Here is a 15,893-nt window from a genome sequence, read left to right on the forward strand (position 1 = left end):
CATCCATACATACCTATAAACCTACGCCCGAAGTTAAATAATGCAGCGAATGCTATATATGTACGTATGTATGTGTCGCATCAAGCCTCACTCAAAAGCAAATAGCGCGGACAGTTCACAGCGAACAAACACACATACGCATTTTTTGATAAAAATGTTACTTTTGTTTAAACAATTTGGCTGATATAAGAAAGGAATCAAGTATTTTGTTGTATGCAGATCGAAGGTATATATTTCAAAGTTTTACTGAAAAGTAGAATTTTTTAAATCCGTCCATCCGTTTATGAGTTATAGCTGTGTAAACAAAAATTTTATGATTTTTTAATACATTTTGGCAATTTGCCACGCCCCTATAATATATAACTTCAAATTATATTAAATGTACCATCTCACGTAGCTAAGCTTTCAAATGCAAAAAACCGTTTTAAATCGGAGCCTTCTGTGTGAAGTTATGTGCATACATGGCATTTAGCGACTTTATTTTATAAGATTTATAGATATATATATACTATATGTGGGAATGCATGAACGCGGCTTAAGATATGCAACCCTGCGTGGTAGACGTAGAAGAGACAGACAAAAGGACGAGACAATAGACAGGAGAATAACGCATAGAATTCAAACTAACTCCACAAAGATACAAACTCGATAGTTTTTGCGCGACCACCGACGACGACGGACGTTATTTGTTGAATTAATTAATATAAATAAACCATAGACTAAACAAAATACTTTATTATTAAATAATATCTGTAAACTTAATTTATGTGATTTAATTACAATAAACATTGAATTTGAACATAACCATCGTGTTAAATTCTATTGGAAATACGGAAGTGCGCTGATGGCGTACCACAAGTGGTGTCAGAGTGAGATGCGTACAAAAATTTTACGCCGATAGTAACAAAAAGTTGGAAAAAATTTCTCTTCAAGTACATTTTATGTTTAAATAAGCACATATGTATGTGGAGATGTGCGATAAAAGTACTTAAGAATTTTGATTAAAGTGTTAGCGTCCATCGGTGTGTCAGTATCGGGCACAGTAGTGAAACGACGACAAGCCAAATCGTGTTTGTACAGTCCTTAAACTGTGAAAAGTTGAAAAGAACTACTAGTCCCAGTAAACGTCATTTTTTTCGATGCATATGTGTTTGGTGCAGAAAATCAATTTCGGAGACATGCTACATATTAATGTGAATGTGGCATTTCACAGCTTCTAGGCGAAGCAGTCGAACAAAATCGAGCACGATTTACCGCATAGTAACAACAATTTTCGGCTTCTTATTGAAGCGTTAGCAACAGAATCTTCTGTGTGAAGATGCCAATGCAGTGGCAGCAGTAGAGCGTCCGTTTTATTTGAACTTCTGAGTGAAGCTCGAAAAACTACATCTTCTGAGTGAAGACATACAGTGGCAGCAGTAGAGTGTCATTGTTTTCAGCTGTGGGTGAAGCAGACAACTTCTGAGTGAAGCGAATTGAGGCACAGTATTTGAGTGTGGAAAATCATCGTAAAATCGGTTTCTGAGTGAAACGTCAAACTTCTGGGTGAAGAACAAGTAGCACAGTATTCGAGTGCGAATAACATCATTTTGGTAGTTGACTGAGCGAAGTAAAAACTAGAAGAATTTCTGTGGGAGACGTAGCAGTAGAAATATCGAACGACGCAATTTCATGCGCAATAATAAAGCTAAAAGAGAGTGCGCATTCGTTAGAGCGCAATAACGTTCATATAAAAGCGTGCTTGTAACGAAGACAAAATTTTTTTTTGGGAAACCCTGGAATGTGTATCAAATGAAAGGCATTAAAGAGTATTTTATAAGGGGTGGGCCATAGTTCTATAGGTGAACGCCATTTAGGGATATAGCCATAAAGGTGGATCATGGTTGACTCTAGAATGCGTTTGTACGATATGGGTATCAAATTAAAGGTATTAATGAGTATTTTAAAGGGAGTGATCCTTAGTTCCATAGTTGGACGCCGTTTCGATATATCGCCATAAAGGTGGACCGTGGTGACCCTATAATTTGTTTGTACAATATGGCTATCAAAAGAAAGGTGTTAATGAGTATTTTAAAGGGAGTGATCCTTAGTTCCATAGGTGGACGCCGTTTCGAGATATCGCCATAAAGGTGGACCAGGGGAGACCCTAGAATTTGTTTTTACAATATGGGTATCAAAAGAAAGGTGTTAATGAGTATTTTAAAAGGGAGTAATCCTTAGTTCCATAGGTGGACGCCGTTTCGAGATATCGCCATAAAGGTGGACCAGGAGTGACCCTAGAATTTGTTTGTACAATATGGGCATAAACGAAAGGTGTTAATGAGTATTTTAAAAGGGAGTGGGCCTTAGTTCTATAGGTGGACGCCATTTCGAAATATCGCCATAAAGGTGGACCAGGGGTGACTCTAGAATGTGTTTGAACGATATGGGTATCAAATTAAAGGTATTAATGGGGGTTTTAAAAGGGAGTGGTGGTCGCATTTTCGAGATATCGCCATAACGGTGGACCAGGGGTGACCCTAGAATTTGTTTGTACAATATGGGTGTCAAAAGAAAGGTATTAATGAGTATTTTAAAAGGGAGTAATCCTTAGTTCCATAGGTGGACGCCGTTTCGAGATATCGCCATAAAGGTGGACCAGGGGTGACGCTAGAATTTGTTTGTACAATATGGGTATCAAAAGAAAGATGTTAATGAGTATTTTAAAAGGGAGTAATCCTTAGTTCCATAGGTGGACGCCGTTTCGAGATATCGCCATAAAGGTGGACCAGGGGTGACGCTAGAATTTGTTTGTACAATATGGGTATCAAAAGAAAGATGTTAATGAGTATTTTAAAAGGGAGTAATCCTTAGTTCCATAGGTGGACGCCGTTTCGAGATATCGCCATAAAGGTGGACCAGGGGTGACCCTAGAATTTGTTTGTACAATATGAGTATCAAAAGAAAGATGTTAATGAGTATTTTAAAAGGGAGTAATCCTTAGTTCCATAGGTGGACGCCGTTTCGAGATATCGCCATAAAGGTGGACCAGGGGTGACGCTAGAATTTGTTTGTACAATATGGGTATCAAAAGAAAGATGTTAATGAGTATTTTAAAAGGGAGTAATCCTTAGTTCCATAGGTGGACGCCGTTTCGAGATATCGCCATAAAGGTGGACCAGGGGTGACGCTAGAATTTGTTTGTACAATATGGGTATCAAAAGAAAGATGTTAATGAGTATTTTAAAAGGGAGTAATCCTTAGTTCCATAGGTGGACGCCGTTTGAAAATATCGCCATAAAGGTGGACCAGGGGTGACGCTAGAATTTGTTTGTACAATATGGGTATCAAAAGAAAGATGTTAATGAGTATTTTAAAAGGGAGTAATCCTTAGTTCCATAGGTGGACGCCGTTTCGAGATATCGCCATAAAGGTGGACCAGGGGTGACGCTAGAATTTGTTTGTACAATATGGGTATCAAAAGAAAGATGTTAATGAGTATTTTAAAAGGGAGTAATCCTTAGTTCCATAGGTGGACCAGGGGTGACGCTAGAATTTGTTTGTACAATATGGGTATCAAAAGAAAGATGTTAATGAGTATTTTAAAAGGGAGTAATCCTTAGTTCCATAGGTGGACGCCGTTTCGAGATATCGCCATAAAGGTGGACCAGGGGTGACCCTAGAATTTGTTTGTACAATATGGGCATCAAACGAAAGTTGTTGATGAATATTTTAAAAGGGAGTGGGCCTTAGTTCTATAGGTGGACGCCGTTTCGAAATATCGCCACAAAGGTGGACCAGGGGTGACTATAGAATGCGTTTGTACGATATGGGTATCAAATGAAAGGTGTTAATGAGGGTTTTAAAAGGGAGTGGTGGTTGTTGTATAGGTGGTCACATTTTCGAGATATCGCCATAAAGGTGGACCTGGGGTGACCCTAGAATTTGTTTGTACAATATGGGTATCGAAAGAAAGTTGTTAATGAGTATTTTAAAAGGGGGTAATCCTTAGTTCCATAGGTGGACGCCGTTTCGAGATATCGCCATAAAGGTGGAGCAGGGGTGACCCTAGAATTTGTTTGTACAATATGGGTATCAAAAGAAAGGTGTTAATGAGCTTTTTAAAAGGGAGTAATCCTTAGTTCCATAGGTGGACGCCGTTTCGATATATCGCCATAAAGGTGGGCCAATGGTGACTCTAGAATTCGTTTGTGCAATATGGGTATCAAACGAAAGGAGTTAATGAGTATTTTAAAAGGGAGTGGGCCTTAGTTCTATAGGTGGACTCCGTTTCGAAATATCGCCACTAAGGTGGACCATGGGTGACTCTAGAATGTGTTTGTACGATATGGGTATCAAATTAAAGGTATTAATGAGGGTTTTAAAAGGGAGTGGTGGTTGTTGTATAGGTGGTCACATTTTCGAGATATCGTCATAAAGGTGGACCAGGGGTGACCCTAGAATTTGTTTGTACAATATGGGTATCGAAAGAAAGTTGTTAATGAGTATTTTAAAAGGGGGTAATCCTTAGTTCCATAGGTGGACGCCGTTTCGAGATATCGCCATAAAGGTGGACCAGGGGTGACCCTAGAATTTGTTTGTACAATATGGGTATCAAAAGAAAGATGTTAATGAGTATTTTAAAATGGAGTAATCCTTAGTTCCATAGGTGGACGCCGTTTCGATATATCGCCGTAAAGGTGGGCCAGTGGTGACTCTAGAATTCGTTTGTGCAATATGGGTATCAAACGAAAGGAGTTAATGAGTATTTTAAAAGGGAGTGGGCCTTAGTTCTATAGGTGGACTCCGTTTCGAAATATCGCCACAAAGGTGGACCAGGGGTGACTCTAGAATGTGTTTGTACGATATGGGTATCATATTAAAGGTATTATTGAGGGTTTTAAAAGGGAGTGGTGGTTGTTGTATAGGGTGACGCTAGAATTTGTTTGTACAATATGGGTATCAAAAGAAAGGTGTTAATGAGTATTTTAAAAGGGAGTAATCCTTAGTTCCATAGGTGGACGCCGTTTCGAGATATCGCCATAAAGGTGGACCAGGGGTGACCCTAGAATTTGTTTGTACAATATGGGTATCAAAAGAAAGATGTTAATGAGTATTTTAAAAGGGAGTAATCCTTAGTTCCATAGGTGGACGCCGTTTCGAGATATCGCCATAAAGGTGGACCAGGGGTGACCCTATAATTTGTTTGTACAATATGGGCATCAAACGAAAGTTGTTGATGAATATTTTAAAAGGGAGTGGGCCTTAGTTCTATAGGTGGACGCCGTTTCGAAATATCGCCACAAAGGTGGACCAGAGGTGACTATAGAATGCGTTTGTACGATATGGGTATCAAATGAAAGGTGTTAATGAATATTTTAAAAGGGAGTAATCCTTAGTTCCATAGGTGGACGCCGTTTCGAGATATCGCCATAAAGGTGGACCAGGGGTGACCTTAGAATTTGTTTGTACAATATGGGTATCAAAAGAAAGGTATTAATGAGGGTTTTAAAAGGGAGTGGTGGTTGTTGTATAGGTGGTCGCATTTTCGAGATATCGCCATAAAGGTGGACCAGGGGTGACCCTAGAATTTGTTTGTACAATATGGGTATCAAAAGAAAGGTGTTAATGAGTATTTTAAAAGGGAGTAATCCTTAGTTCCATAGGTGGACTCCGTTTCGAGATATCGCCATAAAGGTGGAGCAGGAGTGATCCTAGAATTTGTTTGTACAATATGGGTATCAAAAGAAAGGTGTTAATGAGTTTTTTAAAAGGGAGTAATCCTTAGTTCCATAGGTGGACGCCGTTTCGAGATATCGCCATAAAGGTGGGCCAGTGGTGACTCTAGAATTCGTTTGTGCAATATGGGTATCAAACGAAAGGAGTTAATGAGTATTATAAAAGGGAGTGGGCCTTAGTTCTATAGGTGGACGCCTTTTCGAGGTATCGCAATAAAGGTGGACCAGGGGTGACTCTAGACTTTGTTTGTGCGATATGGGTATCAAATGAAAGGTGTTAATGAGTATTTTTAAAAGGGAGTGGGCCTTCGTTCTATAGGTGTACGCCTTTTCGAGATATCGCCATAAAGGTGGACCAGGGGTGACTTTAGAATATGTTTGTACGATATGGGTATCCAATGAAAGGTGTTAATGAGTATTTTAAAAGGGCGTGGGGCTTAGTTCTATAGGTGGACGCCTTTTCGAGATATCGCCATAAAGGTGGACCAGGGGTGACTCTAGAATGAGTTTGTACGATATGGGTATCAAATTAAAGGCATTAATGAGAGTTTTAAAAGGAGTGGTGGTAGTTGTATATGTGAAGGCGTTTTCCAGATATCAACCAAAATGTGGACCAGGGTGACCCAGAACATTATCTGTTGGATACCGCTAATTTATTTATATATGTAACACCTGCCAAGATTTTAAGGATTTTTTATTTCGCCCTGCAGAACTTTTTCATTTTCTTCTACATAATATGATAGCTGTCACAACCATTTTATAAAGTTTTTTCTAAAGTTATATTTCGCGTCAATAAAACAATCCAATTACCTTACCATGTTTCATCCCTTTTTTCGTATTTGGTATAGAATTATGGCATTTTTTCATTTTTCGTAATTTTCGATATCGAAAAAGTGGGCGTGGTCATAGTCGGATTTCGTTCATTTTTCATACCAAGATAAAGTGAGTTCAAGTAAGCACGTGAACTAAGTTCATTAAAGATATGTCGATTTCTGCTCAAGTTATCGTGTTAACGGCCATGCGGGAAGGACAGACGGACGACTGTGTATAAAAGCTGGGCGTGGCATCAACCGATTCCGCCCATTTTCACAGAAAATATTTAACGTTATAAAATCTATGCCTCTACCAAATTTCAAAATGATTGGTTAATTTTTGTTCGAGTTATGGCGTTAAAAGTTTCCTAGACAAATTAAATGAAAAAGGGCGGAGCAACGCCCATTTTGAAATTTTCTTTTATTTTTGTATTTTGTTGCACCACATCATTACTGGAGTTGAATGTTGACATAATTTACTTATATATTGTAAAGATATTAAATTTTTTGTTAAAATTTTACTTTAAAAAAATTTTTTTTTTTAAAGTGGGCGTGGTCCTTCTCCGATTTTGCTAATTTTTATTAAGCGTACATATAGTAATAGGAGTAACGTTCCTGCCAAATTTCATCATGATATCTTCAACGACTGCCAAATTACAGCTTGCAAAAATTTTAAATTACCTTCTTTTAAAAGTGGGCGGTGCCACGCCCATTGTCCAAAATTTTACTAATTTTCTATTCTGCGTCATAAGTTCAACTCATCAACCAAGTTTCGTCGCTTTATCTGTCTTTTGTAATGAATTATCGCACTTTTTCGGTTTTTCGAAATTTTCGATATCGAAAAAGTGGGCGTGGTTATTGTCCGATATCGTTCATTTTAAATAGCGATCTGAGATGAGTGCTGAGGAACCTACATACCAAATTTCATCAAGATACCTCAAAATTTACTCAAGTTATCGTGTTAACGGACGGAAGGACGGACGGACGGACGGACATGGCTCAATCAAATTTTTTTTCGATCCTGATTATTTTGATATATGGAAGTCTATATCTATCTCGATTCCCTAATATATGTACAACCAACCGTTATCCAATCAAACTTAATATACTCTGTGAGCTCTGCTCAACTGAGTATAAAAAACCAAATAAGTGATATTTTTTTTTATTTTATGACTCTCGGAGAAGGGTTCACTCACTTTAATCACAGCTATATCCATATCTAGTGTTTTCAAATTAAAACCACATGGATAAAATAAATGCTGCGCAACGCAAATTTGTCCTGTTTATAAATTTTTGTTGTGTGAATAAAAAACAAGCAAAAGATGTTTTCTCTAGATCTGACGGATAAGAATACTTTTTAATCAAGGTTAAATTAATTGCACATTATGGCTTGAGTAAGTTTTTGGGCAAATTACCTCATAAAATTTCAGGTATAATAAAAATTGAACAAACAGCTTTGCTCTATCAAAGTAAGTAGAGAAAATATCATTGTAGTTGTTTATTTTTATACACGTAAGCGTTTGCATAATTGAATACATTTATTAATTTGAGAACAATTATGTGATATGCGTACAATGGCTGCATTTTTAAGAAACAAATAGAGAAAAGTGCAAGGAGTATCTATCTGTTTTCTAACTGCCAATTAGTTCTATTGTATTCTTCTGTCACAAAACCATAGTTAGGGGCAGTGCACTAAATTTTGAGCAACAACACTGCTTGAAACTAAGTGGATTGACATAATCAAGATCTCGTATTAAGTGTTAATGGGACGTTAATTTGCTACCGATTTAAGCGTGTGTTCATCTTCAACATATTCGTTAAATTTAATGAGCTTAAGACGGCATCTATAGGAATATAAAAATTGAGTTTACATCGCTTTAAAGAAAAAAAGGGTGCGTGTAATTTTGTTCGCGCGTGAGAACTCATACTTCTCTTTTCATCATTCAAAAATAGTCTTTAATTGAACGCTTATAATTAATTTCAATAAAAAAATAAGGGGACTGGAAAAACATTGTCAATAAATTCAGTTTTAATTTGAAAAATTTAATAAATAAAAATTTGTTTCCTCACAGTAAGTGTAGCATAAATTCACTGATCAATCGAATGTTATTATTTTTAAACACAACCACACGTACAGAAGAAATATATATATAAGATAGATTAAATTGCCTTAGTGCATAAACATTAGTATATAGATATGTACATACATACATACATACAAACATACCAAAAATAGAGGCGCTTTTCTATTTTGTTTATACATACATATGTACATCCATATACATATGTTCATTCCACTCAAAGCAAGTTTGCGGGTTCAATTCACAGCGAACATACACACGAAATGCATTTTCAAACATGTGACTTTTGTGTCACATTTTTTTTAAATTTCACTCTCATAAATTTTTCATAACGCGCCTAAAGGAGTATAACTTCAAAACGACTGAGCAGCACCGAAAAAATGCGGCAATACCAGCCTAATCCAATAGTTTGTGGGGCCTCTAAAAACGAGTTGTATGAAAACAATTTATAACTTCCTCTACAAATTTGTTTAAATTTTTTTTTGCCAATTCAACATGTTGATATATGTATTAAAATTTTAAATTCTTTGAAAGGGCGTCGAATAACACCACAGAGAAATATAAAAAACTTCCAAGCCAAAAACAAACGAAATAAATTTCCAAGAAATAAAAATCCCTCATTTTTCGTAAGAATGTCAAAGCCTAATCTGCCATATGAACAGTGTTGCCAGGTGATGCAAAAAAAAGAAGCTAGATTGGCAAAAAAAGGTTAGAAAAGGTTAAATTTAGAAAAAAAGGAGCTAAAAAAAGGCCAGACATTTTTTGGTTAATTCATTAAATTTTTTTATAAAAAAAGTTATAAACATAACTTAAGTATAACTTCCTGTTTCAAAACATATCAGGCACATTTTCTTTGACTAACACATGGAATTACTTTAAATGATTGCATATGTGTATATACATAAAAAAAATATTACAAACTAATCTAATATATAAAATTCTTCTGTCACGGTTTTAGAGGCTGAACTCCTCCGAAACGGCTGAACCGATTCTCGTGAAATCTTGTGAGCATATTGGGTAGGTCTGAGAATCGGCCAACGTCTACCTTTTTTTTTCGCTACGTGTATAGGGTCTTGAGATCAAAACGTGGACCCGGGTACCCCTAGAATGTGTTTATACAATATGGATATCAAATGAAAGCTGTTGATGAGTGCTATAGTACAGGATAATTTTCATACCCCTGGGTGACTAGGGTCTCGAGATATAGGCCAAAACGTGGGCACGGATACCCCTAGAATGTGTTTATACAATATGGATGTCAAATGAAAGCTGTTGATGAGTGCTATAGTATAGGATTTCATACAACTGGGAGGCTAGGGTCTCGAGATATAGGCCAAAACATGAACCCGGATACCCCTAGAATGTGTGTGTATTATGGATATCAAATAAAAACTGTTGCTGAGAGCTCTAAAGTACATTGTGATATTCGATTTAGTCGCATCAACCTGGCAAAACTGATAAATATGCATGCGAAGCCGAAATAAAGACAAGAATTAATAATACCCACATACCTATTTACATACGTCCTATTCGATTTGCCTGAAATTTCGTATATAAATTTGTCTATATTAATATTTAGGATGCTTTTTTCCGTGAAGTATATCAGAGACGGACTGGGACTGGAATTAGGACTAGGACTGGGACTGAGACTGAGACTCGGAGTGGGACTGGGACTGAGACTCGGAATGGGACTGGAACAAAATACATACCACCCTCTGGGACTGGCAATAAGCCATGAAGAAGAAGGAGGAAAACTGGAGAGAAGAGAAAAGAGAGAAGGAGACTGAGAAAGAGATAGAATGAGACGAAGATGGAGATGAAGCGAAAAAGACGGAGGGAGGAGTGAATAAAAAGATTAGGAAAAAGTGTAGAGGGGTAGGGCAGAGTTAGGCGGAAAAAGCTTATTAAAATATATGCAGATAAGCCAAATTTAGGGCAGAACAACGTCTGCCGGGTCTGCTAGTTATTTATATAAAATATTCCCCGTCTGAAGAATCAGAAGAGCTTATGTCTGGGTATAAAGTTTGGCTATTTACCATAGATATGAGATCATAGGTAACTTCAAAGTCATTACCACATTTAGATAAGCGTTTTAACGAGCATCTAATATTAAGCAGGTCATTAAGCATTTTAATTTTTAGTTTGTTCCTTAATTTAGTTTTCAGAATTTTCATGCCACTAAAAACTCTTGCAACCTCCGCGTTACTGAGTGGTAATACTAAAAAACTAAATATAAATTCGACAAGTTCTAAGAAACTAGGTTCGTTTAATGCATTTTTATGTTCTCGGACTTCCGACCAAAATTCCATGGTGGAGTGTACATTTTTCCATTGTATAGTTATAAGTTTTCGCCACTGCAGCTCTATTAATGCTATTTGACTTTTAGAATAACTATACTTCTCTTTTTCAAAGTAAGAAAACACATCTGGCTTTGATATTTTCAACGAATTTTCAGCAGAAAAAGAATTAATCTTTTGTAGAGAACTCATATTATTCGGTATTAGGTGTTCACAGGAACTGTTGAAATTATTTTATTTTAGAAATTTTTAAAAATATATTCGGAGTAAAAAAGGCTAGAAAAAAGTCACGAAGCTAAACACAAAATTTCGAGGCTAAAGGCAAAAAAAAAAGGCTAAATCTAGCCTCGAAAAGGCTAACCTGGCAACACTGCATATGAAAACTAAATCAAAACAACGCGATAAATAAGTACTAATGTAAGCCTGAAGTGCGTTACTTGGTGTAAACAACACTTATGAGCCAAGCTCCTCAATTGGACGAAAAAATAAAAAATAAATATTCGATGTCCGAGCTATCTGAAAAGTAGAATTTTCCCATTAAATGTTCCTCTTCATCCCCCTTCACTTTTCAAATATTATAAACATTTTTTTTTTTTGAAACTCATAAAAATCTTTGAATTAAAAATATATTTTCATAAAAAAATGTTTTTTTTTTATTTAAAACAAGTAAAATTTTCTAACTTTGTTTTGTAAACTTTTTTTAGGTTTTATTTCTTTTTTTGTAAGTATAAAAATATTTTTTTATTTAAGAAAATTTATGTTGTAAACGTTGTTTTACATTGTTTTAAATATTTTTTTCGTGATTTCTCAATATTCGGAAAAAATCTGCGTTTAATATCTAAGAATTGTTTTTGGTTTTTAAGTAAAATTTCTTTTAACTCACTATTTTGTTTGTCGCAAAATCTTTTAAAGCAATTGCTTAAACATGATGTGTTAACAGCTGTTCATAAGTAATGAGGGGTGGTTATAAAAAAAATCAATTTCAAACTAATTGAACAAAAAAATGTAATCGATAGACATTTTTTTTCCTTAAATAATTTATTTTTCTTGCGCTAGAGTCGGTAAATTGACCACTGTGCGCTGCAGCTGAAATGGAAAAAATCGGAGATGTAAACTTTTCATTCGAATTGTGCTGATATTCTCCCTTTGCAGAACTTGGATTAAGTATGTTGCGTCTTTCACAGTGTGTTAAGTTTAGTTTGCCAATGTAAGTTAACTCCTGTGTGGCTGGTGGTAGTTTTTGCTTATCAAAGTCATACAGATATCGTACACAGTTGCTTACCTCGCATGTACCCGGTTCGCTCGTGCTCGAGGTTAGTTGAGTCAACTATGGCTCCCAGGCGTTGCATAATTTTTAATAATGTGCGGTATTATGAAAGGGCTCCTTCCCTTCCATATCTCTGTGAAGTTCCCTTATCAAATACATTTCTTTGCCAGCTTTTCACCGAACTCACTGACTTCACCCAAATCTATATCTGTTGTTGTTTAAACGCAAAAACACTACCCGAAGGTTTAGGGAGTGTTACGGATATGGATAGTCCTTTGCCTCTTGGTACTAGCCCCGGTAAATATTTTTTTTGATCTCTCGAGTCTTCGGGTCTGTAGATATGGCCTGTTACGACTAGTGTGGATAACCTGCCCGAACACCTTCAAAAAGACCTTAAGAATATCTACACTTAGCCATAATCTGTGATTTGATCCTTTATGCAAACAGATCGTTTTTGTGACCTCAGATACTGTAATATTATAAGGGTGGAGGATGGCCGAAACACAAATATGCCGGCTATCACCTACCATAAGCAGCCTCGACGTAGTTAAATCCAATGCTTCTAAAGCTGTCGGAGAGTAGTCTGAGGGCTATAACATAACAAGAGTCTAGCCTCTCCTTATATCACGCTAATCGCCCAGTTCTTTTAGCAAGCAATACGAAAGAAAAAACTCCATCTTTTGACAGCGCTGTTCCTTTCCAGGTATTTAAGCTCCAATTCAAGAAGACGTCAGCAGCGAACAACTGGAATGCCGAAGATAAAGTTGCTGCATTGTTCCTAGCGGTAAAAGGACCTTACAGACATTTAGCGAATGCGGACGCACCCGTGAAATACACCGAAAGGGTAAAAATCCAGAGCTTTATTAATGGAATACGGGATATCGAAACGAAGCGAGCGACATACGCACACCCAAAACCCATACACAGAAACGGTATCACATGCTCTGATTCAGGAAACATCATCGCTTTTGTGTAATCCAGCTTTCAAAGCACGCCGTGTGGAGGTAGAAAGGCCAGACTGGGTGAACACAATATTGGAGGAACTGAAAAGATCGCAAAAGCGGAGCGAAAGAGTTATCAAATGCTTCAAATGCGATGTAAACGGGAATAGAAGACACAAAAGGAAATGCCAGCAGAAATGAATTCAAGAATTCTGTAATGTAATTCAATAATTAGAAGTTGGAAATAAGAAATTGTTCTTGTATTAATAGATATTCAGAAAAAACCGAATAATTGCCCTCAAATGGCTTGGAAACTAGTGAAAATTTTATCAGCGCAAAACGCCTTTTTAGTTAATTCTTTTCTGTGTACAACAATATCACCAAAATTACATCAACCACATGAAAGTCTTAAACTTTAGAGATAAAATAGTGTTTAAGTGGACTATAACAGACTGAAAATGATATTTAATTTAGACAAATGTTTAAATTAATAAAACTGTTCGCGCCTAATTGGGATCTCTATATGTAATCATATCAAAAGTCAATTAGTGGCAGTGGCAGCACTGACTGTCAGCTGTCAATGGCTACTTCCGTTTAGCTTAATAGTAAACAAACAAAGAAAAACAAGTGGAAGTGTTCTTTATAATCGGCTATAATCCTCGCGTAAGTAAACCTTACAACCGGCAACCCGCATTTTAACGCTAACATTTTGGTCCATCGACCCGGATCGCGCAATATTTCCGCAAAATACAGTCCACATCGCTTTAATTAAAACATTTCATAAAAACCCGCAAATAAAAAATGTCTTCTTTGAAAGTTCGCGATTCTGCTTTAAATGCATTAAAGCGGCATTTGAAAACGAGCAAAGCCGATTCGCTTGCGGTCGATGCAGAGGCTGCAACCACATATTTGCAATTGCTAGAGGAGCAGTGGGAACGTTTCTGCAAAGCACAAGAAGAAGTGGAGGTGTCGTGTGGCGACGAAAACACAGCAGTAGAAGAGCAGGCACGAATTCAAGGTGAGGAGTGGTATTTGATCGCTAAATCAAATTTTAAGCGCATTCTTGCGCCACAAACGCAACCAACTCCTACAGTAACTCCGAGTGCACCTGCACGCATACCGCTACCGAAGCTGCAGTTACCATCCTTTAGTGGCGATCCAACAAAATGGATAACTTTTCATGACGCATTCTGTTCACTAGTGAATTCCAATGCAAGTTTGTCGGACGAACAGAAGTTGAAATACTTGCGCAATTGTTTAAATGGTGAAGCATTGGAATTAGTTAGTAGTTTTGTTGTAAGCGACAGCAACTACAGTGAAGCTTGGGATATGCTGACAGCACGCTATAAAGTTATGCGTATCATAGTGGACAGCCATATAAAAGCATTATCATCGATCGAAAAGGCATCGAAAGGATCCGCAAAAGCAATTAAACACGTTTTAAATTTAACATTGCAGCACGTTGGTGCGCTACGTGCCCTCAAAGGCCCGGCTGAATTTTGGAACGACTGGCTTGTCCAATTGAATGTTTCGAAATTAGCCTATGAAACGCGAAAACAGTGGGAATTATCGCTTGTGGCCGTCGATGTGCCATCGTTTACATCGCTTCGAGATTTTTTGGAAACGCGAGCCCGCTCTTTGAAGATGGTGCCCGCTGCCGCAAACGCACGTACAACTGCAAAGAACGTTTTGCATACAACATGCAACCAATTAGTACCAAAAAATCATCCATCATCAAAAACCGCTAAAACCACATCGTGTACATACTGCAAAGGTGAGCATCGAATCTACACTTGCGAAAAATTCAAACAACTCGACGCGAGAGCAAAGCTATCCACAATCAAATCAGATGGTGCATGTCTAAACTGCCTTAGTAAAGGACATGTTTTCGCTAACTGCCGCAGCTCGTCATCGTGCCGCATATGCCAACGCCGCCACAACACGCTTCTTCATGCTGGTCTCAATACAAACGAGGCAGCTCCTGCTATGCAAAATGCCGTCCAAAACAACGTAACGTCGCACTACGCCGATGCTGAACGCGTAGTATTACTAGCTACTGCTGACATTTTATTGCAAGATAACTCCGGCCGCTGGCAGCCAGCCCGGGCACTGTTCGACAACGGCTCACGTGCTTCGTTCATCACGGAGCCCTGCGTTCAACGGCTTCGTTTACCACGAAATACGTCATCAGCTTGCGTCACGGGTATTGGATCCGTACAAGGAGGTCGCACAAAGGGTGAGGTCAAGTTATCCATAGCGCCAAAGTCACTAAACTCTAAATTTCACATGAGTACGCTTATTTTGGCGGCCACCGTGGTGTGATGGTAGCGTGCTCCGCCTATCACACCGTATGCCCTGGGTTCAACTCCCGGGCAAAGCAACATCAAAATTTTAGATATAAGATTTTTCAATTAGAAGAAAATTTTTCTAAGCGGGGTCGCCCCTCGGCAGTGTCTGGCAAGCGCTCTGATTGTATTTCTGCCATGAAAAGCTCTCAGTGAAAACTCATCTGCCTTGCAGATGCCGTTCGGAGTCGGCATAAAACATGTAGGTCCCGTCCGGCCAATTTGTAGGGAAAAATCAAGAGGAGCACGACGCAAATTGGAAGAGAAGCTCGGCCTTAGATCTCTTCGGAGGTTATCGCGCCTTACATTTATTTTTTTTTTTTTTACGCTTATTTTATCTAAAACGACCTACCAACAAACGCCTTGTCCGAATCACGGTGGCCGCATGTCAGTGGCTTACCGCTTGCTGACCCTAACTATTTCAAACCTGGTC

The sequence above is a fragment of the Eurosta solidaginis genome, chromosome 2 (genome assembly GCF_040869045.1).
Source record: "Eurosta solidaginis isolate ZX-2024a chromosome 2, ASM4086904v1, whole genome shotgun sequence".
Lineage (NCBI taxonomy): Eukaryota > Metazoa > Arthropoda > Insecta > Diptera > Tephritidae > Eurosta > Eurosta solidaginis.